Source organism: Dermochelys coriacea, chromosome 1, assembly GCF_009764565.3.
Source record: "Dermochelys coriacea isolate rDerCor1 chromosome 1, rDerCor1.pri.v4, whole genome shotgun sequence".
Taxonomy (NCBI): Eukaryota; Metazoa; Chordata; order Testudines; family Dermochelyidae; genus Dermochelys; species Dermochelys coriacea.
In genome coordinates, this window is record NC_050068.2 from 178,627,799 (window position 1) to 178,642,110 (window position 14,312).

Here is a 14,312-nt window from a genome sequence, read left to right on the forward strand (position 1 = left end):
TTTGGGGATTCCCCAGCAAAGAAACCTGATTTTAGCTGACTCTTTCTTTCTGATATTTTTGGGATTTTTGTCAACAAAGTGAAGATCTTCAATTTAAAACTGAAAAAAAAATTCATCTTCTGACAGATGAAAACACAAATAAATCCAGCTTTTTTTCAGTTTTTCCATTTAGTTAAAATGCTATTTGTCATATGAAAAGTTTTGGATGGGAAATATTTTTCCCAGCTCTAATAGACAATCATTAAGTCCCTAAGCTCTTTCAATTTAGCCATATTAGTGTATCTGGCATTACTTATTATTTCTCTTGTGAGACAAGGAAGGGGTCAGGAAGAAATACCTCTCATATCTGAGAAGTGAAGGGAATGAACTGCTGAATAAGGAGGAAAATAGTGCAAGTGAATCACACTGATCAAGATGTGTGCTAATTGCCAATTGCCTGGTCATACCACAATTATCCTTGTCCTCCCTTCCTCCTCTCTGCCTTGTCTTTCTTAAATCCTCTTATGTCTCTTCTTTAAAATAGATTGTGATCTTTCTGGGTATAGACACCCTGTCTTCCTATGCATTTGTCAGAATCTAGCACAATGGGACCCTGACCTTGATTATAACCTCTGGGCACAATTGTATCATAAATTAATAATAATGAAGAAGATATAAATACAAAAACTCACAGGAGGTGCATGTTAATGAACAATCACCCACAGAAAACTTTGAACAGTTTCAGAGTAGCAGCTATGTTAGCGTGTATCCACAAAAAGAACAGGAGTATTTGTGACTAACACATTTATTAGAGCATAAGCTTCCATGGGCTACAGCCCACTTAATCGGTTGCACAGAATGGAACATATAGTAAGAAGATGTGTATATACAGATAAGTTGGAAGTTGCCATACAAACTGAGATGCTAATTAGTTAAGATGAGCTATTATCAGGAGGAGGGGGGAAAAAAACTTTTGTAGTGATAATCAAGATGGCCCATTTAGACACTTCACAAGAAGGTGTGAGGATACTTAACTTAGGAAAATAGATTCAATATGTGTAAATGACCCAGCCACTCCCAGTCTCTATTCAAACCCAAGTTAATGGTATCTTGTTTGCATATTAATTCAAGCTCAGCAGTTTCTCCTTGGAATCTGTTTTTGAAGCTTTTTCTGTTGCAGAATCACCTTAAACCGGGTGGCTGACCTTTGACTTTGTCCTCACCCACAACTATTTCACATTTGGGGACAATATATACCTTCAAGTTAGCGTCACTGCTATGGGTACCCACATATGCTAACATTTTTATGGCTGACTTAGAACAATGCTTCCTTAGCTCTAGTCCACTAACACCCCTACTCTACTTGCACTACATTGATGACATCTTCATCATCAGGACCCATGGAAAAGAAGCCCTTGAGGAATTCCATCATGATTTCAACAATTTCCATCCCACCATCAACCTCAGCCTAGACCAAGCCACACAAGTGGTCCATTTCCTGGACACTACTGTGCTAATAAGCGATGGTCACATAAACACCACCTTATACCAGAAACCTACTGACCACTATACTAACCTCTATGCCTCCAGCTTCCATACAGGACATGCCATATGATCCATTGTCTACAGCCAAGCTCTAAGATACAACCGCATTTTCTCAGATCCCTCAAACAGAGACAAACACCTACAAGATCTCTATGAAGCATTCTTAAAACTACAATACCCACCTGCTGAAGTGAAAAAACAGATTGACAGAGCCAGAAGAGTACCCAGAAGTCACCTACTACAGGACAGGCCCAACAAAGAAAATAACAGAACGCCACTAGCTGTCACCTTCAGCCCCCAACTAAAACCTCTCCAGTGCATCATCAAAGATTTACAACCAATCCTGAAAAATGATCCCTCACTCTCACAGATCTTGGGAGACAGACCAGTCCTTGCTTATAGACAGCCCCTCAACCTGAAGCAAATACTCTCCAGCAACTACCACACAACAAAAACATTAACCCAGGAACCTATCTTTGCAACAAAGCCTGATGCCAACTGTGTCCACAGATTTATTCAAGTGACATCATCATAGGACCTAATCACATTAGCCACGCCATCAGGGGCCCGTTCACCTGCACATCTACCAATGTGATATATGCCATCATGTGCCAGCAATGCCCCTCTGCCACGTACATTGGCCAAACCGGACAGTCTCTATGCAAAAGAATAAATGGACACATCTGACATCAGGAATCATAACATTCAAAAACCAGTAAGAGAACTCTTCAACTTCTCTGGCAACTCAGTAAAAGATTTAAGGGTGGCAATTTTGCAACAGAAAAGCTTCAAAAACAGACTCGAAGGAGAAACTGCTGAGCTTGAATTAATATGCAAACTAGATACCATTAACTTGGGTTTGAATAGAGACTGGGAGTGGCTGGGTCATTACACAGATTCATAGATACTAAGGTCAGAAGGGACCATTCTGATCATCTAGTCCGACCTCCTGCACAGCGCACGCCACAGAATCTCACCCACCCACTCCTATGAAAAACCTCACCCATGTCTGAGCTATTGAAGTCCTTAAATCATGGTTCAAAGACTTCAAGGAGCAGAGAAGCCTCCCTCAAGTCAACCATGCCCCATGCTACAGAGGAAGGCAAAAAACCTCCAGGGCCTCTCCAATCTGCCACATTTGGGGTCGGGAAGGAATTTTCCTCCAGGGCAATCAGCTAAACCCTGAGCATATGGGCAAGATTCACCAGCCAGATACCCAGGAAAGAATTTTCTATAGTAACTCAGATCCCATCCATCTAATATCCCATCTCAGGGGATTTGGCCTATTTACCCTGAATATTTAAAGATCAATTACTTACCAAAATTCCATTATCCCATCATACCATCTCCTCCATAAACTTATCGAGTAGAATCTTAAAACCAGATCTTTTGCCCCCACTGCTTCCCTTGGAAGGTTATTCCAAAACTTCACTCCTCCGATGGTTAAAAACCTTCATCTGATTTCAAGTCTAAACTTCCTGGTGGCCAGTTTATACCCATTTGTTCTTGTGTCCACATTGGAGCTGAGCTGAAATAATTCCTCTCCCTCTCCTATATTTATCGAGAGCAATCATATCTCCCCTCAACCTTCTTTTAGTTAGGCTAAACAAGCCAAGCTCCTGAAGTCTCCTTTCATAAGACAAGTTTTCCATTCCTCAGATCATCCTAGTAGCCCTTCTCTGTACCTGCTCCAGTTTGAATTCATCCTTTTTAAACATGGGAGACCAGAACTGCACACAGTATTCTAGGTGAGGTCTCACCAGTGCCTTGTATAACGGTACTAAAACCTCCTTATCCCTACTGGAAATGCCTCTCCTGATGCATCCCAAAACCGCATTAGCTTTTTTCAAAGCCATATCACACTGGCAGTCATAGTCATCCTATGATCAACCAATACTCCAAGGTCCTTCTCCTCTTCCGTTACTTCTAATTGATGCGTCCCCAACTTATAACTAAAATTCTTGTTGTTAATCCCTAAATGCATAACCTTACACTTCTCACTATTAAATTTCATCCTATTACTATTACTCCAGTTTACAAGGTCATCCAGATCCTCCTGTATAATATCCCGATCCTTCTCCGAATTGGCAATACCTCCCAGCTTTGTATCATCTGCAAACTTTATTAGCACACTCCCACTTTTTGTGCCAAGGTCAGTAACAAAAAGATTAAATAAGATTGGTCCCAAAACCGATCCCTGAGGAACTCCACTGGTAACCTCCCTCCAACCTGACAGTTCTCCTTTCAGTAGGACCCGTTGAAGTCTCTCCTTTAACCAATTCCTTATCCACCTTTTGATGTTCATATTGATCCCCATCTTCTCCAATTTAACTAATAATTCCCCATATGGCACGGTATCAAACGCCTTACTGAAATCTAGGTAAATTAGATCCACTGCATTTCCTTTATCTAAAAAATCTGTTACTTTTTCAAAAAAGGAGATTAGGTTGGTCTGGCACCATCTACCTTTTGTAAAACCATGTTGTATTTTGTCCCATTTACCATTGACTTCAATGTCCTTAACTAATTTCTCCTTCAAAATTTTTTCCAGGACCTTGCATACTACAGATGTCAAACTAACTGGCCTGTAGTTACCCGGATCACTTTTTTTTTCCTTTCTTAAAAATAGGAACTATATTAGCAATTCTCCAATCATTCGGTACTATTCCTGAGTTTACAGATTCATTAAAAATTCTTGCTAATGGGCTTGCAATTTCAGGTGCCAATTTCTTTTAATATTCTTGGATGAAGATTATCTGGGCCCCCCGATTTAGTCCCATTAAGCTATTTCAGTTTCACTTCTACCTCTGATATGGTAATATCTACCTCTATATCCTCCTTCCCATTTGTCATGCTACCATTATCCCCAAGATCCTCTTTAGCCTTATTAAAGACTGAGGCAAAGTATTTGTTTAGATATTGGGCCACGCCTAGATTATCTTTAACCTCCACTCCATCCTCAGTGTTAAGCGGCCCCACTTCTTCCTTCTTAGTTTTCTTCTTATTTATATGGCTATAGAACCTTTTACTATTGGTTTTAATTCCCTTTGCAAGGTCCAACTCTACTCGACTTTTAGCCTGTCTCACTTTATCCCTACATGTTCTGACCTCAATTAGGTAGCTTTCCTTGCTGATCCCTCCCATCTTCCACTCCCTGTATGCTTTCTGCTTCTTCTTAATCACCTCTCTAAGATGTAGTAAGATAAGTATCATCACACCTTCTTGTCAACTGTCTAAATGGGCATCTTGATTATCACTACAAAAGTTTTTTTTCCTCCTGCTGATAATAGCTCATATTAACTAATTAGTCTCTCACAGTTTGTATGGCAACTTCCACCTTCTCTGTGTGTGTGTGTGCGTGCACGCATGCGTGTGCCATTCTATGCATCTGATGAAGTGGGCTGTAGCCCACAAAAGCTTCTGCTCTAATAAATTCGTTAGTCTCTAGGTGCCACAAGTACTCCTTTTCTTTTTGAAAACTTTGAAGTAGATTTTTGCTTTAGAGTCTGAAATTGACAAGAACTCAGTCAAGACTTCCAAAGATTGGGTTAATTGATCTGTCTCCTTTCTTTGGATGACCTGTCACACTTTGAAAAATAAGCAGTATGACTGCTAATTAAGGTCTCAATTCTGCAAAACACTTCACATGTTTAACCTAAGCACTTGCTTAAATCCACTGAAGCCAATATGTTTTAAGCATATGTGTAAAGTTAAGCATGTACTTAAGTATTTGCTGACCAGGAATAGACTGCTGATTCAGGGCCTAATTACTGTAAAAAAAAAGAGGAGCCACAAGTCATCTGATGTATTATTACAGGTACAGATATCGGGTATATCCCAGTGTTGTAGTGTTATTTCTTGTATACCACAATGAAACACTCTGCCAATCCGATCCTATGTAGTCTTACTCTGTACTTGTTTGGACCTAACACTAGTATATATTGAAAGAATTTGTGAATGAGTGCATAAGTATGGAAAGATAGAGTATTTTAATGTTTTTGTGTAGAGTGCAGGGACAGTTTCCACATTTCTGGGATATGATTGGCAGAAAGTGATCTCATGATATTTCAGACTTTAAAAACTATATAATTTTGCATGCTTTAATGTGCTGTCAAAATTTTATTACTGTCTTGTTGTGTGCAAAATACTTATTACTTTTAGTTATGACTCTTTAAATAGCAATTTTTTAGCCTTAAAGAATCAGACCAGCAGATGCCCTGCCGTAAACAGGAATAAAAATTAGTTTGGGATCTGATCAAGCAGCATGAACGTTAATATTTACCATACAGTAGTTAATGTGATTGTGTGCTATTAATGGACATTAGCAGTTCCTGTCTCTGATAATATTAATAGATATCTAGTCCTTCAAAGAGTCTATGAATAGATTTGATACTCCTTTCTGATATTTCCTAAACACTTCACATGAATTTATGTTCTTGTGTTTAGGTGATTCACTAACCAAGAAGGCAGAGAGTTAGAATCTGACTCAGACTATACACCCATGCATAGGAGTAATAAAAAGACATATGACCACCTCCTTACCCATCTATGTAGACTATTCATTTGCTTACTTCCACACTGGAACAGGTGAGTGGGGGCAGGCAGTGAATTGATGGAGTCTTGGTTCCACACAGTCTGCTCAGAAGAGCTAAACCAGTGCTTGAGGCTGCAGGGAGTATTTGGCCACAGAAAATGGACACGCATACGTCTCCCTAAAGCAAGGAGAAAATGTTTTTTCAGTCACCATGCCATCCAGGGCTCCTCCAGGGTTCGTGCAGCTTATGTACTCACGTTTGCTCAAGCCAGGCCTTACATCAGAATCTAGTTCATAGAAAGAAAATCAGAGGGTACGTTTCTCCCAAATCATTAATAGAGTTCTTCCCTCTCATTCGCAAAAGCGATAACAAAGTAGAATAATAGTTTTGATACTCCTCTCGTGATTGTCCCTGTTTCAGCAAGGTCTCAGCATTTCCTTCCCACGAGTAGATGGGGAGCAACTTAACTAGCGTAAAACTAGACCAAGTTATTTTCATTCTGACATTGAAAATGCAAGGAACTCTTTCCATTAAAAAATCAAAACCTAACAGTAAAAAAGCCCTTAAAATGCAAATCCTATTGTACTGACACTTTAATTATTGACCCAAAGTATAGCCCAAGTTTGCTAAAAGCTTTGCAAATCTTTCAGCTACCCTAGGCCTCATATCAACAGACTCTGGGCTGACTTATGCTTTGGGTTAGTAATCATGTGAAACTTGATGGTTTTCATGGTTTTGATTTTAAAAAATCCAAACAAACAGAACTAATTGATTAGTTGATCTTCCCTTTTTAGAAACTGATTTTTCTCATTTGGATTCTCTTGAACCTGAAATGCTGAGTAAAAGTCACAGGGTACAAATCCATATGAACTAAAATCAAGGAGGAAAAACCTTTTTGCATAGAAATGCTGGCTTTTTCACAGCTCTCCTTTTAAAGACCATTTTCCAATTAAAGTTGATATCCGGAGCCTGAGGCAAATACAAAAGAAAAATTGGAAAGCAGGCATAATCAATGTTTGTTCTCTTTCTCACAGTGGTCAATCATTTTAAAAATTGAATATATGCTGTAATTGACAATTTCCTCTCACATGTCTACAAACTTGAAATTGTTATGAAGATGTTTAGGTCTCCTCATACCTTCATTTTGCTCTTTATTCTTACAGTGTAATGATGCATATAATGTGGCAATGTTCAATGCAGATGGATTCATCATTAAAAGGATAGTATAATATTATGATAGCACAAAGTGGTTTTTTTTATGACAACCAAGGTGTGAAATCATCATGTTAAAGATGATTTATAATCTTTTTTTGTAAGAATTGCCCATCAGACCCCCTTTCATTAAAAGGGGTAGAGAAAGTAAAGGAAAAAGAGGAGGGATAAAAATATATTTTTACCCCTTTACATTGCCTGCTAGTTCACCTCTATCTTTTGTTCAGAAGTGACTAAGGTACATGTATAAATCATATTTGGAGCCCCATTTCCATAATTCTTTTAGGACATTCTCTTTTGTTCCTGTGTTCAGGAGTGGGTGGGTTGGTTGGTTGGTTCTGGGTTTTTTTGGTAGATGATGTTCTCTAGGAATATGGCTTTCTAATCATGTTTAAATCTTAATCTAGTATTGTTTCATGCCATGGGTGAATAGTAAAGATGGTGATTCATAGGCACACCATCACTAATGTTGTGTTCCACACACATCTTATTTGTATTATCACTTAGAGATGTCAGCTGAGATTGGGACCCCATCGTGCTACACTATGCAAACACATAAGTCAGTCCCTGCCCAAAAGAGTTTACCATCTAAATAGACAAGGGAGCAAGATTGCGCAAGTCCAGTCACCTCTCTATACCTAGGTCACAGAGCAGGTCTCCTGATGCCCTGTTGCCTATCATCTAAACCACACAGCTTTCTACAACACACTCTGCACATCTCACTGGAAATCTGCACTGGTTGATTTCAGCTGGTTAGTGATAAGTATCAAGATGTTGCCTGTGTTGTTTGACCCATTGCACATTTCTCTTGTTCTTGGAAATGCAATCTAATGTTACGACTCGAACATATAAAATGGCTGATAGATCATGGAGAATTTAAGCTGTTGGTTGGTACAATGCTTTTTAGACAAAGTTTTGAAACAAAATAAATTTACATTTAAGAAGACAGCCAGAGTAAAATAATTAGTGGCATTCCAAAGAGTGCTGAATTTGGAGCACATAACAAGTGGGATTTGGTGGTTGATGTTCCTGAAGTAATTGCTCCCAGAGGACCCATATCTCTGAATTCAGATAGAACATCTGCCAAAAATGATCTACCAATCACTAGATTCATGTTTTGAGCTGTTTGTAGATATTCAACTCCACCCCCTCCGCCTTCTGAAAAAGTTTCTGCTATATTCATCATTCTGTGAAAAACTTTCATAATTTTCCAAACCAAGCAAAGCTTGACTGGCTTAAAGTGCCATCACAAAGCTGAACTCAGGCTACATTTGTATTCATCCAAAATTCTGGTGGTCTGAACCCCTGCAATCTTAAAGAAATAAACTTTATGAATCCCCCTGTGAATTAAACATTTCCACATTTCTCACAACACCTATGAATCATAGAAGATTAGGGTTGGAAGAGACCTCAGTAGGTCATCTGGTCCAACCCCCTGTTCAAAACTGAGTCAGTTATGTAAAAATTACAGGAGCAGAGCATCATTTCATATAAAGTGGTGTAGCTCCACTGACTTCAGTGGAAGATGTGTTTTATACTAGCTGAGTTTCTGGTCCACATTTCTTCTGAAACTTATAAGAGATTCTATATTTTCAGTCTTCTATTGCAACCATCTTGGACTTTTCTTAAAGTACTCTCCCTCCCCCCATATGCACACACACCAATTTCAGAATGTTTAGAAACTTTGGCTGTAAATTGGCCTCTGATCAGTTCTGAAGCCTGCAAGATGTTAGAGTGGGTTACAGAGGTCATGATTACATCTTTGAAGATGCCTCTGGGCACTACGGATGAGTAAACGCAGCCTCAGAAAACAATTATGATATAAAATGCATTTTAACGAGATTATTTTTGCTTTCTTCATAGACTTTGTATATGTGGATTTTTATTCTGTGTTTAGAACATCCTTTATCTCCTTCATGAATGTTTGGTTTTGTACTCTATCTTGGTCTCTTTTTGTTTTCTTTTTAACAGAATAGCCAGGGGTGTTTCTCTGTCAACAGTGCTTGAGTGCTGGCCCATCATGACTGGGCACCAGCATCCTGGACTCCCATAGGAAAGTCTGAGCCATCTGTGCCTAGCCTTGTGGTTGGATGATTTTAAGCTAACCCTGATGGATGGATGGATGGTTGGTTGGTTTCTGCTAAATACAGTTTTCTGTTTATTATGGAATGTGTGCTGGAGAGTCTGACACTAGAATTTGGCACATGCCTTTGGGTTAACTTCGCCAAAGTGATTTATAGCTATTTATTCATAGCTAGCATCCAGTAGCTTAAAATACTGTCCGAGTCAAATCCCATTAGGGGAACACTATGTGGTAACTTCAGGGTTCATCTACACTACAGACATGACTGAGCTGCAATAGTGGAAAGTGATTACACTATAGTTGCCCCTGGGGCCCATAACAGCATAATTAGGAAGCAGGAATTTGATATTTCTTTTTCATTGTCATTCTGGTTTCCTGAGTTTTCAAAGATGGAGAGAATTTTTAATAAACAGTACAGAATAATCACTCACTGGAAGCAGACCAAACTCTGCATCAGATACTGATATCACTCATAATGATTAGCACCTTACTTCTCAAGTAGTCCTATTGCAATCAACTCATGGAGTAAAGAGCTATTCTACCTGAGAAAGCAAATCATTATCTGGCCTTATTTGGATTTGAAATTTCCAGCTATGATGGCACCTCTCATACAGTGGGATTGACTGCATTGATTTTGTATCTGAAATTCCAGGTGGGGAAGGGGAAGAAGAAGTAGGGAGCGAAAATGTATTATCTACCTGGAAAGCTACTGTACGCAGCTGACTCTCTCTCTTTTTTTTTTTTTTTTTTTTTGAGTGGCCAAGATTGTATCCATATTTTTTCACACTCTCCATTATCTATATTCTGAAAAGACATTCTGTGTATTCATGGATTTCCTTTCTCCCGCAACACATAGAGACCAATTCTAGCCCCTCTTCTGGCAGCTGGAATGCCAGCTTGTCTGCTTACCTGGGGATTCCCCTTTCATAAGGGGACTCCTTGGATTAAGATTTACAGCAAGCTCCACTCCTACAACCTCAGTATTCAGGATGTTACCAGAACATATGTGAGTTCTGACTGTCCCTGACTACTCTGAACCTATAGGTAAACCAAGTTTAAGTAACCTTCCCCACCATCTTTGGTTCTTCACCAAGTGCAAGTTGGCTTTGCCTAAGAACCTGGCTAGTAATGTTCATCTGGTATGTCAGACTTGGTCATGTCTTAACCATTTATTACCAATGTAATAATACTATGATCCCAACTACTTTTACCCCTCTAATTTGCTCTACTAGTCAACATGAAGCTTTGTAATTTACCATTTTCAGACATATAGGCTTTTTGCAACAATGAAACTTATGGTTTACACAAACAGAAGAAAGGGTAGAAACATTAGGACAGGATGTAAACAGTTTAACAACAAAAAGAGTATATGAAACAAGAAGAAAATCTCACCAGTAATCTCCCTCCCCTTCTGTTACGCCTGCAAACTTTACTGATCCACTATACAGCTTATATTCAGCCATTGCCACTAGTATGGGGGATGTTTATTTCCATATGATGTGTAAAAAGATATAAATATTTAGAAGGAAAATATGTAGAAATGTAGTATCTGAAAGGCTAAAATACGTATTCTTATTAAGAAGGTCTTGTATATCCCCAGTATGTGACATGGATGTCTTTTAAAAAAGATTTTCCCTGTTTAAAAAATAAAAATTATGATTTACCATTGTAGGCCCCATTTAGGAAAGCACTTGAGCATGTATTGAACTGTAAACACGTTTAAGTGCCGTTCTGAGTAGGAATATTTTCCTGCATCGCGAGGCTTTATTTAATGCATATTTCCAAGACTATATTAAATAGAAAAACTCCAATGGGGAAAGAATACAAGTGATTCCTAAATAATATGATTTATGGCAGTTAGTCCCACACTGTGGTCCATGAAGACATCAGTCGTTCACAGAGTGGATCATTTAGAGCAGTGGATTGTGGTGTTGGGCAGTAGGTTGGTTTCTCTCTCTCTCTTTTTTTTTTTTAACCCCCCTCAGCACCCCTCCTCCCCCGCCCACATCTGTCTGGCATGTGCACTTGTTCTCTGTCAAAGTGATCCAAGAATAAGAGAGAGAGCATTAACACGGATGGGGTATATATGTGTGGCATTCACCTTAAATTGTGGCTGATTCTTTCAAGGTTTATAAAAAAGCAGTTATACATTGTGCGTGTGTCAGAGAGGGGACAGAATAATTTGAATGGATACAGAAGGTCACCACATGAATGAAGGTATTATCAAATAATTGCAAATCTCTTACAGGAATTTTTCACCTTTCTCAGAAGTGTAATGTATAGCTATAATCAAGAAATTTGAAGAGGACTTGCAGTTAATTATGTGCCTCCACCTAGATACTAAGGTGGCAGATACTTTAGAAATGCTTGTCGATAGACAGGAAACCAGAGTAGTTGGTAATCTGTAAATATAATAACTTGAATATGTTTTCATACTTTGAATGAGATTTTTTTAAAAAAAGAAATCTCAAATAGACTAACAACCATTCTATTTTCTAATGATGCTGAATGGCTTTAAGACACTGTTTTTAATTGAAAGTGCAAAATTATGCAATAGTTTAATGTTAAATTGATCAAAATGATTTTTAAACCACAAAATAGATTAATAATGTGTGTATTTGAAGAGCCTGTTGTTTTGATCTGTAATTAGTACAAAACCATGAGCTGTGATTTTGTTCTAGTTAGTTGTTATGCTTTCTAGCTGATGACTGGCTGGAAAGCTCTTTCCCCAAGAAGTCCACCAGTGAGGTGTTGCAGTGATAAATCTCACTTTTGTCAATGAAATCTGTTTAGGGAGGAAAGATTTATGTTAAGCTGCTTTGTGATCGTATTCCCATATGAAACTATAACCAGGTTTCTCTCTGCACCTACTTTTCACATTAGAGTAGTTGTTGCTATCATAACCCCCCTTCATTTTGCTCGTCTATTGTCTGTTTTCACACTCCTCCTTGCTTTGTAATCACTCACCCACACTCATTTATCACTGGCTTACCCAGTCCTGCTTACACTATCTCCCCTTTTTGTCATGGTGCACTGGTACATTACAAATACAATTAAACCTTTTATGATACTGTGGCTTTTGGCTAACGCATCCCAGCTTCAAGGTTGAAAGACTTCTGATATTACCACTGATATCAGTTCTCTCCCATTTATCGGCAATGTCTGGACTAATGCAGAAGTGGTGCATTAATTAAAGGAAGCATCCAGTAAGGCTGCTGTTTTTGCTAGTCTGACACTGAATTGGAGCCTGATGCCTGCTCATGTTTTAAGGGCCATTCATCACACATGTCATCCAGAAGCAGCCAGCTGTCTGAGCAAAGCCTCATTTGCATTTCATCAACTACAGTCTCCCTCTTCTTCCCCCTTACCCTTTGTATGGAGCTTTGGTTTTTAAAAGAGCATAGTCTTCAAAAGCAGCTTAGCTAAAATTAATATTCCATTTAGAAAGATGATTTTACTTTAGTTCTAAGACTGTGGCATTAGTGTTGGGGGGGGGGGGAAATATGTCATATAAACACACCCACACATCTGTGCCTATCCAAAATATGTAATATATTATGGAATAAGGCAAAGATTTTGTGATGGATGGACTGATGGATGGATACATCCACTGGTTCTCTGCATTAGATTGTTGGAAGTAAAATGTTTCATTTGAAAAGATTATTTATGGATGTGCAGTTCTAAAATTGAGGAAGCTACAAAAGTTCCTACATTATGGATTTTGATTTCCTCCTTTGCTTAGACCAACTGCCCATTTCAAGTCATATTAGAATGCTCCGAGAAGACCTAAGAATATCATCAAAAGCTTTGGGTACAGTGTATTTGCTGAACCAGTGTGTCCCAAACTGCTTGGAAAAAGACAGTTTTCTTAAGTTTAAGAATAATTCCCATTTTTATTCAGTCCTAATGAAATAAGTGGGTTGTGGTAGCTTCACCGAGTGCAGCACAATCTCCAAAGTGCCTAATTCTCCCAACATGTGAAATATGCTGAATGTAGAACTATGTCCGCATATGTATAATATAGAAAGACATTTTTGGATAGGTCTGCGTGGATGGTAACCTTTTTTCGTTTTTCCCAAGTGTATGCCCGGTTTTGGTGTTGTAAAACAAAAGCCAGGGCTGGCTTGGATCCCAGACCCATTGAGCCAGGGGGGAGCTGGAGCCGGTTGTTAAAGTTAGAAGCCCTTTTAGACCGGTTGTTCCGCAAGGACAGCCGGTTCTAAAAGGGCTTCTAAATGTAACTGGCCCAAAGTGGCTCCTTAGGCGCCGACTCCAGCCCTGGAGCACCCACGGGGAAAATTTGGCGGGGGCAGGGCACGCCCCGGCCCCAGCTCACCTCACCTCCGCTCCGCCTCCTCCCTTGACTGCGCCGCCTCGCTCTGCTTCTCCGTCCCCGCCCCAGGCGTCCCGCGAATCGGCTGTTCGCACGGGAAGCCGGGGCGGGCTGAGAAGCAGGCGGCGGCTTCCCGCTCAGGCCCCGGGAGGGGGAGGTGGACTCGGGCGTGAGGAGGGCCACCCGCGCCGCAGCAGGTAACCCGGGGGGGGGGGGGGGGGCGTGCAGGGGAACCGCCCCCCGCCCCAGCTCACCTCCGCCACCCTCGGCCTGAGCGGGAAGCCGCCGCCTCCTTCTCAGTCCTCCCCGGCTTCCTGCCGAACAGCTGATTCCCGGGGGGGGGCGCGTTCAGAGGAGGAGGCGGAGGTGAGCCGGGCTCGGGTGTGGGGTGGGCAACTGCCAATGGGTGCCCCGCACCCACCAATTTTCCCCGTGGGTGCTCCAGCCCCGGAGCACCCAGGGAGTCGGCGCCTAAGGTGCCACTTTTGATGTGATCAGTGGGGGAGTGGCTGCTCCCCCTGCTCCCTTCCTAGTGACGCTCCCCCACCCCTAGGAGCCAGGGGGACCTGCCGGATGCTTCCTGGGAGCTGCCCCAGGTAAGCACCGCTGGGACTCCCCACCTCGC